General features: G+C 47.1%; 1 protein-coding gene across 7 annotated transcripts in view; it reads right to left on the bottom strand.

Annotated features, from left to right (window-relative positions):
* DMPK (DM1 protein kinase) overlaps positions 1–18,729 on the bottom strand; it is an 817,401-nt gene that overhangs the window by 570,596 nt on the left and 228,076 nt on the right. The gene's annotated exons all lie outside the window — the stretch shown is intronic.

The raw sequence follows: 18,729 nt of genomic DNA, 5'->3' as shown, positions 1-18,729 counted from the left end.
ATTCCCAGGTGAAAGTAGTGTTGAGGGTGACGGTTTTATGTATGGATGTAAACGTGCAGGCAGTACACATACCACACGGAAAGTGTCCTTTTACTGCAGGTAATTGCCATAGTGTGCTCTGTGTAGGTTTGGTTTTGGATCTGGGTCTGGTTTGAATAACCAGATCCTTAATATTTTTGGAGCGTCTGTATGCAAACCTGGGTGGTTCAAGATTCATCGCTCCAGTATTAAGGATGTTCCAATGTTTCTTTAAAACCTTGGTCACTTGATTGGTGTTGGGTGAGAAAGTTGTGACACAGGTAAGGATGTCGGAGATAGTTGTGGTGTTTTCTCTAGGTTCCAAAAGGGCTTCTCTGTTATTATTCCTGGCCCGTTTTTTGGACTGAGTGATACTCTTCAGTGGGTATTGTCTTTCCCTTAGGTTACGGGAAAGAATTTCTGCTTCACTTTTGAAAGCATCAATTGTACTGCAGTTCCTCCTCAATCTAAGAAACTGCCCAAAGGGTAAATTCTCTTTGAGAGCTCTGGGATGATGGCTGGTGAAATGTAGCAGGCTGTTGCGATCAGTGCTTTTCCTGTAGAGAGTCATGGAGAGAATGCCCTCGGTCAACCTGATGGTTAAATCGAGGAATGCAATATGGGAGGGGGATGCTGTGATTGTGAAGTTAAGGTGGGGATTCAGATGATTGAGCCATGTAAAAAATGCTTCATAGCTCGTAGAATCTCCTGTCCAAAAAATCAAGATGTCATCTATGAATCGTCTCCATAGTAGAATGTTATGACGATATGGATTCGTATCACAGAAAATATGTATCCCCTCAAACCAGGCCATGTATAAACAGGCCAGACTCGGAGCAAAGGTACTTCCCATGGAAGTACCTTGGGTCTGGTGATATAGTTGGCCTTTGAACTCAAAAAAGTTCTCTGTCAGGGCTAAGGTGGCACACTCAATGATGAAGGACACTGGAGTTGGCGATTCCCAAGGTTCACGTCCAAGTACTTCCTCAATCACTTCAAGGGTTGCCCTTTGTGGGATGTTTGTATACAGGGCTTCAACATCTAGAGTGATGAGGAAGTTGATGTTGTGGGTGTCCTGGGTCTGGTCCAGTAAGCGTAAAACGTCCGTCGTGTCTTGTATGTATGACGGTGTACGTTTGACTAGGGGTTGCAAGAAATGATCGCAAAATTGCGATAGGGGTTCAAGAACTGAGTTAATGCCCGATACTATGGGGCGTCCGGGCACCGGTGTGACCCCCTTGTGAATCTTTGGTAGAATATAGAAATAGGGGGTCCTCGGTTCTTTTTTGATTAAGAAGGAAGCCTCCTTCTCACTTAGCCAACCGTTGCTCTCTGCTGAGTCAACTAAACCAGTAATAGTCGTTTTTAGACGTTCAGTGGGGTTGTTCGGAATCGGAGTGTAGTACTTCCTGTTGCCCAATTGTCGCAAACACTCGTTGTCATAATCAGTAGTTGTCATTATGACAGTGGCACCACCTTTATCGGCCTGTTTAATGGTGATGGTAGGATCGTCGGCCAATGTTGTAATGGCGAGCCTCTCTGCTCTGCTGAGGTTGTTGAACTGTTTATGTCCAGAAATGGTTTTGATATCCTTTAGTACTGCCTGTTCATATGTCAGTACTTCATTGGGTATCATCCCTGCATGGGGAGTAAAGGTTGAGGGGTTATGTAAACCTGAATCATTGTCAGGTATGTAGTCTTTGCCCTCAAAGAAAAATCTCAACCGGATCTTGCGGAAGAATTGATGTAATTCGCAAGTTTGGGTGAAGAGATCTACCCTAGGGGTGGGAACGAATCCTAGTCCTTTCTGGAGGACATCATCCTCTATGTCTGTCAATTGTCGGGATGACAAGTTAACAACTAAGTTTGTTTTTTGTTGGTGTGACTCCTGGTCTCCTCTCCCCGTTGGGGTGGTTCTTCCCATTGTACTCTTTTCTCTTGTGGGGCCCCTCTTCTTCGCCCTCGCCCTCTGCCCCAACCTCTGCCTAAAAAAGGTGAGGGCTGGTTCATGCCCTGGGGTGCAAATTGAGGTAAGCCGTGAGGGCCAAATTGAGGGGGGCCCTGTGGGTACATTGGGTATTGCCAAAAAGCTGGTCCCTGATAAGGTGTTGGTGGAAAGAAATGATATCCATGTCTACCTTTCTTCCCTCTAGACTGATTAGGTCTCATATTCTCAGTACTAGAGTCACTGTTGGTGGAGGATCCTCTCCTCGAGGAATCCGAATCAATATCTGATGGGTAGTTAGTGTTTGGCGGGACATAGTCTGCTTTAAGATAGGGGTAGACTTTCTCCTTATCAAAGCGTTTGATGTCTTTTTGAAGCTTCGCAACTTTTTGTTTCATTAAATATTCTCTGTGTTCAGCTATCTCGTTGTTAAGTTCAGTTAGTTTTGATTTATACTGGGAGCCAGGATTGCTTTGTTTGAGACTACTTTCAATAGTCTGGATGTGTGTCAGTAACTCATCTGCCAATCTCTTGGCAGTGTTCACAATCAGGATCAACAAGTCCCTAGTACACTTCCACGATATCTGAGACCATTCAATTTTAAATTGCCCATCCTCCAAGAAAATTCTGGGGAAATTTTTCACTATGAGGCCATTAGGAGAAATATTGGCCCTGAAGTACTCAGTCATAAGGGCACCGTGTAGGGTGATGCGTACCCATTCTCTTTTCATATCTGAGAGTGATTGCCACTCGGCTGATTGACTACCAGTGGCCAGTTCGTGGTCGAGACCCAGAATGGAAGGGGTCCGGAGAATTTCTGCTGCTTGATCATCCCCATAACTCAAGCCCTGTCCCTCCATGATTGGATGGGTAGGGTGGAGAAAGGGATGTAAAAACAGTTACGCATTTTGTTTTACAGTTTACATAGAGGTGGGGTAGGGAAGAGGTGTGGCGCCGCGGCCTTGGCGTCTGACTCCGAATCTGGGATCACGGTTCGATCCCTGGCACCGGCGGCAGATTAGCCCAGCACCACGTGACTCTGGGTAATAGCTTGCTTATCCTTCCCAATGGCCACCAGCGCCTAGAGACCCTTACAGGTGATTGTTCGCGCTTTACAAATGTGGATTATTATTATATAGAGGTTCATCTCCCATGATTGCAATTTTATTTCCCGGTTGCATTGGCCACTCTGCATGTCCACCAGCCGTAGCTAAGGCCACTGCTCTACTCAACTGTATGTTGCATGCTTTGTGTTATCTTGAGTCCCACAAGTGCTCTTATCATCTCAACCCACATAGGTATATCTTGCAATGCCTACTCATCTGTTCTAACCTTTCGTGTTCTTATCTCTTCCACCAGAGCCCATTCCACCGCATCTCTCACCCATTGATCCACAGCTGGGATCTTCTATGTCGCCACCTAATGGCTTTCCAATACCGGTCCTAAGATACGGAATTTATATTGTATCTTCATGTTGTGGATCTGGGAATAACACCTAGAATACAATGTTTCACTAATCCATCTAACCCAATGCCAGTTATCATGTTCAGCCTGGCCGTTACTCATACCTGAAGGAGCGGAACTCCTCACATGATCAAGTCACATGTACGAACGCAACCTGTGGGAAGCTGCATCAATGGTAAGAGCAACAGCCATGTTGATATATCCTATTCAGTGTGACTGGATTTAAATACGTTCTATGCAGATAATGGAAATGTGTCAGTTTAAAATCTGCATTACTAGACACATCTTGCACCTCGGTGCATGTCATCTTGCATTCCCGATCCGTCCGTGGGGTGTCTATGTCTTTATCGCATCTCACTCGGACTCTAACAGTTTATCCATCTGTTGTGTTTTCGAGCTTTAGACAGATGTGACACAAGTCACTGACAGCTGCACATTTCCAGTAATCTCATCAGAACTACCAACTCCTCCTGTGGCTTTGGTAATTCCACCATATTTGGCGTGCTTAAAAAACTGTTCTGGCTTGATCTCAAATGCCTCCTGCGCCTACGTAAAGGTTATATACTCCTGACCAGGGTATAAATGTTCAAGGATGTGACATCCCCCCTCCTTCCAAGTTGCTATTAACATATCTCTTGTAATATCCACAAATGGCTGGAACCACCATATCTCTAAATCCCTAGCAAATGGGGCGTGTCTTAGGACTCTTTTTACTATCGTTTCCCATACTCTCACCCTATGAAATACTACATGTGGCACTAGTCCCTTCCCTCAACCACCTCTCATAAGTAGTGTTGGCAGTGTATAATCCCCCGGTGTTCCCTGGCGTAATCTCTTCTACAAGTTGTCTGCTTTGTTACACCATTTAGCACTATGTTGCAACTGCGCTGGCTTATAATTCAGTTCTGGATGTGGCAACCCTAGGCCATTTCTCACTGATCTCTTTTGAGTATATGAAGTCGTACCCTGCTTCTCTAACCTACCCAGACCAAGGATATTAGGAGACTGTCCAATTCTTTAAATACGGAGCAGGGCAGTTCACAGGATGTGTTCTGTAAAGTATATAGGCATCTGGGAAGTATGACCATTATTGCCACACTTTTCAACCGATAACTGAGAGTGGGAAGCTGTTTCAGAACTGTAACTGAATCTCGGAGCCCCCACATCACTCTGCCCCTAGAGTAATCATATTGTGTTTTTTGTAGTATGTGCCACCTGGATACCCAGGTATCTGAACTTGGCTGTCTCCCACTTTAGTTCCAACTGGATAAGTTCCTCCAGTGCTCTTCCTCTCAGGAGCCAAAAATCCTGATCAGTCTGCAAACCTAGCTAACTTCCTTATCAATATTAGCAGGAATCTGTCAAGCTGTCGTAAATACACCAATGGATCCACTGGGTAGAGTGACATTGTGTGTGCAACCCTCGCTGGTCACAAAGGCCCATTCATGTAGCTCCTCCCACAGTTTATTTGCCAATGGTTCAATCACCAGTACAATTACCAAGAGCCCGTCCCTCCCTGAATTACAATGTCCTCAAACCTAACTCTGGCCAGCAGGTCGGTATATAACAACGAGATCCTCTTTCTGCAAGTCAGACCAATTCCCATGCGTCTCAGGATTGCAAACCTGTACTCCCAATTTAAGGTGTTGAACACTTTTTCTACATGAAGCTCAACCCCAGATTCCGCGGTTTCATGTAGAATGTGATTCAAACATATCAGGTTTAGTGTTGTGCAGTGCCGGGGATGAACCCCCGCTGGTCTTCCTACACCAGGGTAGTCATAATCCTCATCAAGCTAGTCACCAGTTTTTTTGCTAATATTTTAACTTCAAGATTTATCATGGTTAACAGTCTGTATGCCCCTATCTTTGACGGGTCTTTATCGGTTTGGGCACCATCACCACTGTAGCCTCCGTCATAGGATTTGAGACCAGATCTACCTCTTTGGCTTCTGTATACACCTCCAGTAGATTCTCAATAAGTATTGCATTACTGCCCTTGTAATACTCTGCTGGATAACTATCCAAACCCAGAGCTTTCCTCCAGGGCACATTCTTAATAACCTCTTTGATCTCTTCCTGTGTGATGACCACCTCTAAGTCTGTATGTTGTGTAACTCTAATATGTCTCAGTCCCATCGTCAGAACTCACTGCCTCAACATAATATCTTACGCAGATGACATCCAACTCATTCTCTCTTTGACTGAAGACCCCACCAGGACCAACTTCCACAGATGCATGACAAGCATCGCCGAATGGATGAAAAACAACTGCCTAAAGCTGGACACGGACAAGATGCAAGTACTGATCTTCAGAAACATCGTAATCCATGGAGCCACGTCTTGAGCCTGGGACCTGCACCCATACCCACCAACCACGCCAGAAACCTTGGAATCATCATGGGTAAAAAGCTAACCATAAAATCACAGATCAACACTGTCACCTCTGCCTACTTCCTCACTCTGCACATGCTACATAAGATCTTCAAGTGGCTACCCCTGCACACTAGATGCTTCAGGGCACAGACCCTTATCACCAGCCGACCGGACTATGGCAATGCTCTCTATGTGGGAATCACCACACACCTCATACAGATTCTTCAAACCGTACAGAACACGGCAGTCAGACTCGTCTTCGACCTCCTCCGACGAACCCACATCACACCCTACTTCAGGCAACCCCACTTACTCCCTGTACATAACAGATGCCAATTCAAGCTGCTGAATGAATGAATGAAATGCATCTTGTACCGAGCACGCCTCCTCCAAGGAGTATCCCAGAGTCTTTGCTCAAAGTCAGTGTAGGGTACGGTCATATCATCTATTCCTGCATGAAAAGCCAGGTTTTCAACCGTTTTTTGAACTGTGATATAGTGTCCACTGCACGTAGCTCCTGAGGGAGCTTGTTCCATGCCGCTGGTCCTAGGTAGGATAACCACCCTTCCCCGACACATTTTGGGGATCCTGGCTTGAAGACTATTTGCGGACCACATATTTCTTGAAGGGATGTAGAAACTGAGCCTTGTACTGAGGTAACCCGCACCTGTGTGGTAGAGTGCCTTGCACATGATTCCTTTCCTTATTGGGAGCCAGTGGGTGGCACGCAGGTACAGGGACACATGCATTCTTGCAGGTAGATTTGGCTGAATGCAAGCTGCTGTGTTCTGGACTAACTGAAGTTTGTTAATCAGATATTCAGGAAGTCCAAGATAGAGGGCATTACTATCGTCCAGTCTTGAGGTTATCGGAGGCTGGATTACCCTTTTCCTTGCCATAAATGAGCGATACTGCAAAGACGTTATTAGTGAATGCTGCAGGCCGAAGCATGTGCCTACCACTGATTTGATGTGTGGTTTGAAGGTCAGACAATTATCAAATTTGACCCCCAGGTTCTTGACTGTGCCCCCCGTGGGCCTGGAGGGCCAGAAGTTCAGCCATTTTTCCGGTGAAGTCTTACCGAAGAACAGAATTTTGGTTTTGTCTGCGTAACACTTTAGTAGGTGTATGGCCATCCATCTTACCTGTAGATATTTTTTTTCGACATTTTGGCCCTAATATTGTGTCCCATTGAAATGCTGGTGTCGATATTGAGGGTGCCCACCGGCTATGGCAATTTCTATGACACGGAGAGTCTGGAGCTCGATATCTGGCCTCTCATGCTCTCTCTCTATTGCAACAAAAGCATTGAGGGGTCTGCTCCAAATAGTGTGTACAGCCAGGGCAGCGGGCTTCACGTGGGATCCACATATTTGGCTGTTAGCTGTAAACAAGGAGAAGGGCTTCTCTGGCTTGCAGATTCCTATAGCAAAGTTAAACTACCCTAGACAGCATTGCTGACAGTTCCAACTTCCAATTGCTTTTTCTTGTTGGGTATGCTTCACAGTAAGTATCTGCATGTATCTCATACATGCCATAATTTTAGAAGAGGTAAGATGGAGAATTGGGAGAATGCACTTCTGCTATTGACTTCTATTGAAGAAGAGGCAATTTCAGGTGGGGCACTGCTGTTATGAAGGCTGACCCAAAATGTGAATGGCAGTTGCAACAAGCAATAGCTGATGGGGTCTGACCCATCTCTGTGTATTCTTATGTCTTTATTTCATAAGATCTTATAGACAACAAAAGCCTTTACTGTCAGACATAAACTACAAATTTGATGTACTTTTGTGTAGTGCATGCAAGTATATATAAATGAATACAAACAGACATAGGAATACAGTTACATTCTTTTTACTTACACAATGATTGATACCCCAGACACCTATGCCCAAAGACAACACACCCAGACACCCATGCTTACAGAGAAACAGGTGCAGGTATATTCATGGACACAAGCAGTGAACACATACACAGGTAATACAGAGGGGGAATATGCAAACCCACATAACCAGCATGTTGGAAGACTTGCACATCAACATAGATACTATCTGGCCCTCTGTATAGACAGACCCCCATGATATTGTGGCATACATTTGCAAATTTTGCGGTACAAAAATAGAAATTGTGCGGCATTATTGCAGCACTTTAACTATTAATCAATTATTCCTTTTAGCCCTTAACTCAATAGAAACTGTTAAAGCAAAGTATTTCCCTTTGAAATAGGCATGTTTAAAGTGTCTGAGAGTGTTTGCTTGCTATACAATAAGGAGGAATCCTACTGAACTCAATGAGTCAGGTCAGCAAATAAATTGCGAATACACAAATTCCCAAAACAAATACGCAACTCAACACAAAGCACAAATACATTTTCAATTGCCGCTGAGGGATGGGGGTTGGCAAAGAAGCCACTGGCATCCAACAGTTAACATTTAGTCTGCATTTGCCATCAAAAAAGCCAATCAGGCTGCGGTATGCAACATGTGATTTATACAGTAAATCGTAAGCATGATGGACCTTGGCACTAGTGTCGCGGATCAGGTGTTGTGGGTCACACTGAACTGACTGGACAGTTTACATTTTCATTGAGGTAGTTACTACTGTGACATTCTCTGTTTGCTGATGACTTTGCCTCACACAGGGGCATAGCTTCCATTGATGCAGCTGTATAGTGGCATCAGGGCCCAGAAGCCCGGCGGGACATTTGAACCATGATTATTGCCATACTTTCAAATTCAAACAAAATCTGGGGCTTGGAAGGGATTTCCTTTCTTGTTTTAGGGATGATGACACACTGGCTACCCCACTGGCTCCACTAGGGTCGGCCTGTGGACCAACAGCGACTGAGCAGAAAATAAATTGGTGCATCCTATTAACTCAAGTCCGCACCTCTTAAAGTCATGGTTCAATGTGCACAAAGCAGCACAGATGTCATCTTTTCCTATACCCAGAACAGTTACTGTACTGGCAGCAACAGTGCAAGCTTTGCTTGCAAACACAGAATAGGCATCTGAATGATCGCCAGGCAAGCTTCTTTGCCATACTAGCACACTGCAGGTACATTCTAGTCAGACTCAACACTTCATTCCGACACAGGCAATGTCCTCATGGCACATGCGAGTTCATCCTGTCCTGTTGAATTTGCCTTGCGCTTCCTGCTTTATTTAAGTATTTTGATGTTGGAACTCTAGATTACAGAATGCGTAGCCTTCATATTCCAGGAAACTGAACACCATCAAATTGGGTAACATAGCATATGTGCTCAGAAACAGCTGAACAGAACAATGAAGCACTATACAAAAGCAGGTGGTTAGAAGATACCAATTTGCCTGGTATGCAAACATTCATTAACCACAAAAGTATTGAGTCAAGGCAGATTACCACTGGAATTTACAAGAGCAAAAGTTGCCTCTTAAAATAACCCTTCAGTAAAAAAAAAAAAAGCACCACTCAGATTCAGACAGACAAAAACACAACAAAGAGCGCAACTGCGATGTTGCGGATGTGCATCCAACCAACACCGTAGCGGGATGGAACTGCCCGACTATAAGTTGGCGGTTCCACCCGTTGTCGGTAACATCAATTTTTCAGTAGTAGCTTGTGCATTGGCCAGAAACCGGCTGCAGCACAAGCTGCAATCGAAAAATTTATGTTTTCAAACATCCCCTGCACAGTGTGCTGCCACACAGTGCATGGATGTTTAGGGAGGCCCCATAGCGGAGGGCCACGGGGGGAGGGGGCTCCGCTAGGGGCTCCCAAAGTCACTTTCCACCTGCCTTTCATGGTGGGCAGACCGCCATGAAAGGACAGGTGGAAAGCGACATTGTAATCCCGACGGCAGAGCTAAGGCTGGCTCCACCATTATTATGGGATAACTATTCTGCCCGTCACCACAACCGGCTCTGTGAGCCTGTCGGAAGTGCAGCGGAATTCCCTCAAGGGTTTCCGTCCGACCGCCAGTATTAAAATACGGCGGTCGGATGGAAGGTTCAAAAGTGCCTCGTAGGTTCTTCTCAACATGAAGCCCCGCCCCCTTGATGGACCCGACCCCTCTGCACACGGTGAGATTGTTCTGCAAGTTGGCAGGTATGCACATCACATTACACTCACCGTAGTGTGTCTGAGCAACAGCGGTAGCACGGGCTGCCAGGACCCCAACTGCAGAGATAGGGCTGCCTGCGCGCAGCATCTGCTTGGAGTCCTTTTTTCTGCCAGAAGTGTCTGCCAGGAGACCATGTTTTGTATTTTTGCGGATTAAATGGCAAATATTATGCATACACATAAGGGTATTAGTGGGGTTAACACTGTTTAATCATTATGCTGTAGTAACCTTTATTTTGTCTCTTTTAATTGAGATGGTCTATTGTGGCCTATGGAGGCCTAATCCATGATGGTTAATTTTGAAGCCTGGCTGAGCTGTGGCGCAATCTGTGATGTGGCAAGGGAGACCCCTGCTGGAAATCGGTTGAAGACAACTGACCGTAGTCCTTGAATGAAAATTTCCATGAGGACATCAGCAGTTTGGAGGATCTCCAAAAGAAATGATTTGTCCTTGGTGGACAAAGGAGCTTCTGAAACGAACAATGTGCTGAAGCCGGGTTGCCGAGGGAAGTGAACGAGATGGATACTTTAATAGTTTCTGTTTCTTGGTTCCTGTTCCGTGGTTTACGTATTGTGACTTTTCCTGAGCGGAGATTTCAAGATGTTGCAAAGTTACATCCCTTCCTTCTCGTTCTGCTCAGTGATACAGTTTTACTTGTCAATTTTATGTGAGTTTCCATTGTATTTTTCACTATAAAAACTGTTAGCTTAGGGAGGGCTCTCCCCACTCTTTCGCCACCCTTTTGCCACTTGCCATTTTACCTTCGCTGCGTGAACTTGCGTTGCTGAGGACTGATGCTGAGGACTGTCCTGAGAGACTTTGCCAAGAGACTGGTCCTGACCCGTTCTGACACTTAGTTAGAATAGGTAACTATGAGAAATGATTTATTCTGATTTACTTTGACTAATTTTAGATAAAGCAATATAACTTTTAAACATGGTGTTGAATATTTCTTTCCTTGTCAATTATTGAGTATATTTTTGATCATTGTTTTATAGATTGTTTATAGTATGTTTAAGGACAACCACTATAATCAGGTCCTATCGCTTAGATATAGGTGCAGGGTGGTTTAGGAGTTTTCTTCCCACAGGTTTATTGCTGGTAGAGTATTTGAGCGTATGTTAGTGAAATGGGCCCTAGCGTATGAAGAATGTATGTGCGTGTAACTGTAAGATTACTCTATCCGTGGTAGTGGGCATATTTTTGATACCCTGATCTGTATCACAGTCATCACCCTCCTGATCTGATTTTGCAATTATTTAGCAAATTGCAAAATGCTGGAGGGTCTGTGTAGAGACACCTTCAGGTAGCTTTGTGTTTTCACCACTTATCCTTTTATGGGGTGGTATAGTTATGCTCGTACATATACTAGAATAAGGAAACCTACAAGCCCTAGAATGCAAAATTCAGTAATCTAAAAATACAGAGTTGACTGAATAATGTGACATGAACCACTTACCAGCTATGCCCAAGCACAAAGGACGACTGGAAAGAAAATGTAAAACCATATATGTGAGTTCTCATTTACAAACAGTGCTAACTTTAGTGGCAAAGAGATTTATTAAGTAATGAATTTAGATACTGGCAGCAAATATGTTGGAAGACTTACAGTAGAAAGGTAACCATTGGTTCTGTATTGTCCTGTTGTTGATTAACATTAGCCTTTTAATGAGGGCAATCTTGTCAGAATTACTGAGCAGTGCAGCAGTCATTTCAAATAAACTGTTAAAGTATGTTGAAACACAATTAAAAGACACTTTGACCTGTCTGCTCTATTTTAGATACCCTCTTATTGAGGGACATGGTCTTAATAATGTTGATAATGGGGATTTGGAAGGCAGCCGACCAGACGGAGGTCTGCCCCCGTGTTGTTTGGGGAAGTTGGTGCAGTCCAGCAACTGCACTGGGTGTGTTGGGCTACCTTTGGGCGACTTTGTAGCCCAAGGTATATATAAGCCGCCATTTTGGGGTACCAGCCACCATTTAGTGTTGATGACACAGTGGCTGCTCCCTAGGCAGGTCCATCAATTTTGCTCGTAGGTCCATTAATTTTGTCAGTGGGTAGGAGCCTGTACTTACCGCGATAGCCAGTGTAGAGGATAAAGAGGCCCAAGTGGTGCGGCTGCTGGTTGAGGCCGGACGGCTCAACCTCATCGTGGAGGGGGCCTAGGGGCTGCCGGGCACGTAGGACGGCCAATGGGGTCGTGGCCGCAGTGTTAGCTTGCGCTGTAATCCAGTCACGTAGGCTCTATACTTGGAGAACGGCCCCAGGTGCGTGGTGGGGCAGGCCGAAGCCTGCTATGTCCTCTCCCCAAGTCGCAGCTGCGGAGCGGGGGAGAGTTGGTTCATACAAGGTGGTGCGCGAGAGGCTGGGCTGCGGCCGCGAGGCCTCACTCACGAGTCCAGGGGGCGGGGCCGCTGCACTCAGCAGCGCGGCCTGGCGGGGAAGGGGGGAAAGCAGATGAGTGTATCCAGCACCGTGGGAGGTATTGGGCGAGGCCCCAGGTATGCCTGGTGAGGCCTCGCAGGGCCGTAGACGTCTGTAGCTTAACCCAGGGGGACAATTGTGGGGGGCAGGTTTTTCAGACCATTCAGGCATCGGCTGGGCTAGGGTGGGGCCGGGGAGATGAACAGGGTAGGCGGTGAGGCCCCAGCAGGGGGTTCTGGGGCATGCGTTTTGGGTAGGGGGTGGGGCCTCTGCACATGGACCCAGGCTCTCCAGTAGAGAGAGGGAGCGGGATGGCCCACAACACACAGGGGAGAATAGATTCACAGGTCGACCCCCTGGGCAATGGACAAGGGAGTGGGGGAGGTTGGCTTGGAGGGGATGATCAGATTGATGAGGGATCAATCATTCAATCAGGGATTTGTAAAGCATACTACTCTCCCGCGAGGGTCTCAAGGCGCTGAGGGGGGGTGGAGCAGCTCCATCTCATCCGAAGAGCCAGGTCTTGAGGCTCTTCCTGATTGCTTGCGGTGTGGGTGTTCATCTGATGCTGAGGGGGAGATCGTTCTAGGTCTCGGACGTGATGTAGGAGAAGGTTTTTCCTCCCGTTCTGTCTCTGCAAATGCGTAGGATTTCAGCCAGGGCAAGGTCGGCAGAGCAGAGGTTTCTCTTGGGTGCGAAGAAGGAGGTTCTTTAGTTGAGGTATTGGAGTACGGTGTTGTTGAGGGATTTGTATGAGTGGGATAGCATATCAGCCAGACAGGAACATGAACCTGTGGACTTCAGGGAGGTGCACAGAGAATGAGAGGCAGGGGAGGCTGCAAGGGAGGAGAGGGAGGGGAATTTGCCCCCACCTCAGTGGGAGCCTGAAATGTCATTGATTGGGGCATCGATACCTGGTTGGAACAAACTCCGACGGGTGTGAGAGCAGCGTTGGGGGGTGGCTAGGGGCAAGGTACAGGGGGATTCACAGGGGGAGGGCAGAAAGGGGGCCTAGCCCCCCTTCCCCTCCTCGCTGCAGGCCAACAGTGGAGGAATTGGTGTGGGGTGATGGGGAGGAGGTGGGGATCTCTGCCGGAGCGAGCGGGAGGTGGGCAGGTCTAGGTGGGGGAGCGGGCTCAGTATACTGGAAGTGAGGCGCCCGGGCAGGGTGTATGATAGGCTTACAGAGGAGGTTGGGGGTCTCACGATGGGGAGAGGCCTGAGGGAGCAGCAGGCATAAAGGGGGTGGGAGAAGGGGGAGTTAGTTCCCAGCACACTGGAACATATCTCTGTTTTGCAGGTCAGTATGTTGGTCGGGGGCCAGACTCAGGAGAGCCTAGGGAGGCCTGTCAGCGGGGAGGTGAAGAGGCAGCAAAGCCCCACACCGCTAGCTGGAATGCTTCAGGGGACAGCAAGATCACAGCCACAAGAAGGTCCAGCGTGACCTCGGTCGGCAGTGTGACAGAAGGGACGGAGGTGCCTGCTTCCCAGCCGGAATATGGGACTACGCATTCTGCTTCAAGTGACAAGTGGGGAGGGCAAGGTACGGCCCTTGTAAGTTGGTGCGCATTCAATCAACGCTCTCTGTGCAGATACCGCCCTCTTGGGGAGATAATGAGGCACTGGGTGATTTGGCGCAGACAGAGGACACTACTGGACTATGATCAAGGCAGTCTTGAATAGGGGCAATTGAGAGATGACAATAAGGGTAAAGTAGAAGTGTGCAACTGGTGGCGGGAGGGTGCCATAGGGGGGTCATCTAACCCCTCTGCACCTAGTATATGTTACAGGTTACAAGGGTTTAGCGGAACACAGGGGTTCGAGAACAGACGTGGGGACAACAAGCAATGGTGAAGCGTTGGGCTATGATTCCGAATATGGTTCAGAGCCCACGAGGTGGTTTATGCAAAGAGCGCAGATAGCGAGGTGCAGAGTTGCGGGGAGGCCCACCGGTGTAGGTTATTGGAGTCTCCAGCACCCCAGTAGGCATGTACAAGTGAACCCACAGTAGGGCAGGCTGTAAGGAAACACACATCAAGCGGGGAGGCCCGCACAGCAATGGTGTCCACCGGGACAGAAGCATGGGTGCCTCAGGACAGCGAAAAGGGAAGTACGTGTGGGACACCAGAGTGGGCACGAGGACCCCACGGTGTGCACAGGTGATACCACACAGCAGCAGGGGGACACGAAACGGGACGCATCAGAACAGGGGGTGATAGGGGACAAGGAGGATGCCAAAGGGTCAGGAGCCGTGGCTGGGGGGAGGTGAAGAAGGACACACAGGACGGGTCTGGGGGCAAGCTATATAGTAAAGAGGTCAAATTTAAGAAGCTGCTGTACATGGGGATGGCTAAGCCTCTGGGGGCCCACCTGATGTAGTCGACAAAAGAAAAGATCTGGAAAGGGGAGAATGTCGCGATGATGAAACTCCACCACAGGGAATTGAGGTCTAAGGAAGGGTCCAAAGAAGAGGAGCTAGAACTCTCAAGGCATCCAAGAGTGCCGGCAACTATGGAGAACTGGACAGCTGCGTTCCTCATATACACAAGTGTTTACTGTGAGAAATACCCAGAAAGGTCAGTTGCACTCTTCAAATATATGGACGTGATAAGAAAGGCCCAGTTGAACTATGGGGGCTTCGCGTGGGTCCAGTATGATGAGGAGTTTAGGGCACGCATGGCGGTAGACCCGGACGCACAATGGGGGGAGCTGGACACCGATTTATGACAACACACTTTGGGCCCAGCAAAGACAGTCGGCTAGTGGTCTGCCGATCATTTACAAGCCCATTCAAGAGCGCCCCACACCAGGAGGGGTGGGAGGATCAGGGTAAATCCAAAGTAACCAAATTGGAGCATGTTGGGACTTCAACATAGGTCTCTGCACAAGGGAATTCTGTAAGTTTCGACATCAGTGCTCAAAATGTTCCGGCAGACACCCTCTGGTGGTCTGCTTTGGGGCAAGCGGGGCGGTTATGCAACTGGGTATGGGCAACGACAGGGAATGTCAGGTGGACAGCAGGGGAACATGCAGGGGGCAGCCACAGGCTTCTGGCCAGGAAGGGGTGGGCAGGAATCTGTTGGGAGGAGCATATATGCTCATTAAGGTGCACAGATTGGTTTCTTAGCAAGTCCATTACAACAAGACAGAAGATACACGGGTTCCTCGAGAAGGGTTTACTCCACGTTTAGACTGGATTACGATGGCCCGGGGGCACGTCGCTGGGCAGCCAATTTGAAATCGGCAAGGGAACATGCACCTGTGGTGAGAGCAAAACTGCGCAAAGAGAACCAAGAAGGCAGGATGGTGGGTCCTTTTGAGGACTGGCCGATGGAACACCTGATTGTATCGCCTATTAGAGTGGTGCCTAAGAAGGAGCCAGGCCTGTTTGGGCTCATACAGCATCTTTTTGGCCCGATGGTCAGTCTGTGAAAAATGTCATCCCCCTTAGCAAGTGACGGTGACAGATTCGTCAGTGGACGTCACTCTGGCGGTTTGTGGAGCGGGTCGGTCAAGGGGCACTCACGGCCAAGAGCGACATCAAGTCTGCCTTCTGTCTGTTGCCGGTACACCCAGCTGATTTTCCGATGCTAGGCATTCAATTCGACGGGAAGTGGTATGTCAATAAAGCTCTACCCATGGGTTCTTCTATTTCATGTGCTTTGCTTGAATGCTTCAGCACTTCCCTGCAATGGCTTTTCACACGGGGCACAAACATGTGACACACTATCTGGGCGATTTCGTCTTTGTGGGGGCCCCCGGTTCAGAGGACTGCCAGTGTGTGCTGGGTGATTTTCAAGTTCCTATGGACGATATAGGAGTCCCTTTGAAGCCAGAGCAGACAGTATGGCCGAGCACAACCTTATGCTTTCTGGGGATCGTGATTGATTTTGTAGCAATGATGGTGAGGTTGGTATGTGACAAAAAGCACAACATGATTGATTTGCTGTATGCAATACCATCGTAGCGACAGGCTTAACTGAATATAATTTGTCACAAACTACGTCACTATCGCCTATGTCTAAAAGCCTAAAATACACGACAACCATCGACGCGGGCAGAATCGCCAGGTTAATCCGTAAAAGCAGAGGTGATGGAGCGCCAGGCCCGAATGGCATCCCAGCGTCAATTTATAAACAGGACATCCATTCCTGGTCTGGAACACTCCAAAATATATTTAAGAGATGTATAGTGCAGCATACAGTGCCCTTATCCTGGCAAGGCTCGATTCTTCATCTCATATACAATAAAAACCCTATCTCAACTCCAGACAGTTACAGACATATTGCATTAATGGACATTGAGGCAAATATTTTGCCTCCCTGTTTTTGAGGACTTATAAGACTGGGCAATGTCGAACAACCTGCTCTGCCTCAATCAAACTGGGTTTAGAACACAAGCGGGCACTACAGACATTTGGTGGCCATAAGAATGCTTGCCACCCAACAAATCCAGAAAAAGGAACAGCTGTTTTGTTGCTTTATTGACTATAGAAAAGCTTTTGACTGCGTTAACCGTCACCTACTGTGGACCAAACTTACAGCTTGGAAAATCCCAGAACCTTTATTACAATGCATAATACTGCTTTCTTCCAATAAGAGTGAAACTAGGAGGACGTATGACAGTTTCAGATAAAATCAACACGGAACAAGGTGTTAAACAGGGGTGCATTTTAGCACCAACCCTTTTTAATCTGTAAATGTGTGATTTGGTTCTAGCATTAAATAAAGTTAACAGTCATGCTCCCAAACTGGTGAATCAGCAGATCTCTTCTCTGCTGTATGCGGTCTTGCTCAGCCAGACACCAGTGGGGCTTCAAAGATTGTTGGACGCCCTAGCCATGCACTGTCAGGCAAATGGTATGCAGATCAACTATGAAAAAACAAGCATAGTTATTTTTGGTCGGAAAAAGAGAAAACAACACCACTGGCACCTTGACAACAATCGACTGACCATCGCGAATCAATATAAATATTTGGGCTGCTGGCTGGATAACGAAGGAGGTCCTTTACCACACATGAACTCACTAAAACCAAAATTAGCCTCGTTGCAAGGTGCTTTTCGGACAATATCCAAGGGCACAAATAAGTTCTCCTTCGAGGCACTGTTGCAAATTGTCTCTGCTAAACTGGTGCAAACACTGTCATATGGTTCAGAGGCTTATCCGGGAAAATTGGGGTCTTTTTTTAACAGGGCACAGAGCGCAGTGTTCAGGCCTTTATTTCAACTGCCAGGTAACACCTCGCCAGCGCAAATTAGGTTGGAATTCAAATTAAAGGATTAAATGCTGGTACAAATGGCCAGCATAATAAAATACCTGCACTCCACAAGATCTGCTGTGCATGGATCATTAAAGCACCTCACCTGGCTCGTAGTTGCGGGTTTCGACAGCACAAAACTCTCAAATATCTGGGTGCAAGCCCTAGACGTAGCCCTGGTTCAGACTCAATCAAGGGAGCTATAGCACTTGAAATTACCTCATCTACAGTTTAAAACACTCCTGAATAGAAATGTAAAAATGATATAATGGAAAGCGGTTCGAGGCCAGTGGTGTAACGCAGGTCCCCGCAGACCCCGTGGTGCAGGGTGGCGCCAGGCTCCAGGGGGTCCCCTCAGCACAGTACTCTGGCCAGGAAGCTCCCAATTGAGTCTGGTGGGGGGCCCTCTACGTACCTTGCAGGTGGGCCCCTTCAAGTTTAGTTACACCAGGGATCAAAGCGCATTTGCTAAAAGAAAACACGCCTACCTGGTCCTCAGTAGCTACGATAGAAAGGGCCCGAAAACATATATTAACAAACCATTCTCCACCTATCAGAAAAAGACATTTCTACAGATACGGATATGAATGTTTGCATCTATAGATCTACTTCCACCATGGGCAGACAAATTAGACTCAACAATTTGTCGGTGTGCAACCTATTTCAGGAGTCAGCAACTCATTTGCTCTGTATATGTCCCATACTACTGGCTGAGCGCAGAAGATTTCTCAGGCTCATATGGATCAAGGAGGGGACACGGACATTACCATCTGCTGTTAGCTTTCTACTGAACAATGAGCAGTGATTACAAAACTAGTAACATTTTTAGGATGCGTGGAGAGGCAACTAAAAATAAACTCTGAATCCCAAAACGAAGAAGTGGAAGTTCTCTGAATATTTTTACCTTTTTTTTTTTTTGTTTTAATAAAAACCTTTATTTATATCAGTCTGGAACACAGCTGTTCAGCCGACATCCCGGAGGTTCGGCAGCCAAGTAAGGACAACACATGGAAGTGTCCATAGCTCTGGTACAGGAAAAGACAAAGGTTCCTTTTTTTTTTTTAGAACAACCTAAAATAAATAACACAAGCAAGGCAGTGTACCCAAAAAACACGTGCAAGTTCCCGGTAATATTTTTA

This window comes from Triturus cristatus, chromosome 9 (genome assembly GCF_964204655.1).
Source record: "Triturus cristatus chromosome 9, aTriCri1.1, whole genome shotgun sequence".
Taxonomy (NCBI): domain Eukaryota; kingdom Metazoa; phylum Chordata; class Amphibia; order Caudata; family Salamandridae; genus Triturus; species Triturus cristatus.
This window is presented reverse-complemented; position numbering and strand designations above follow the sequence as displayed.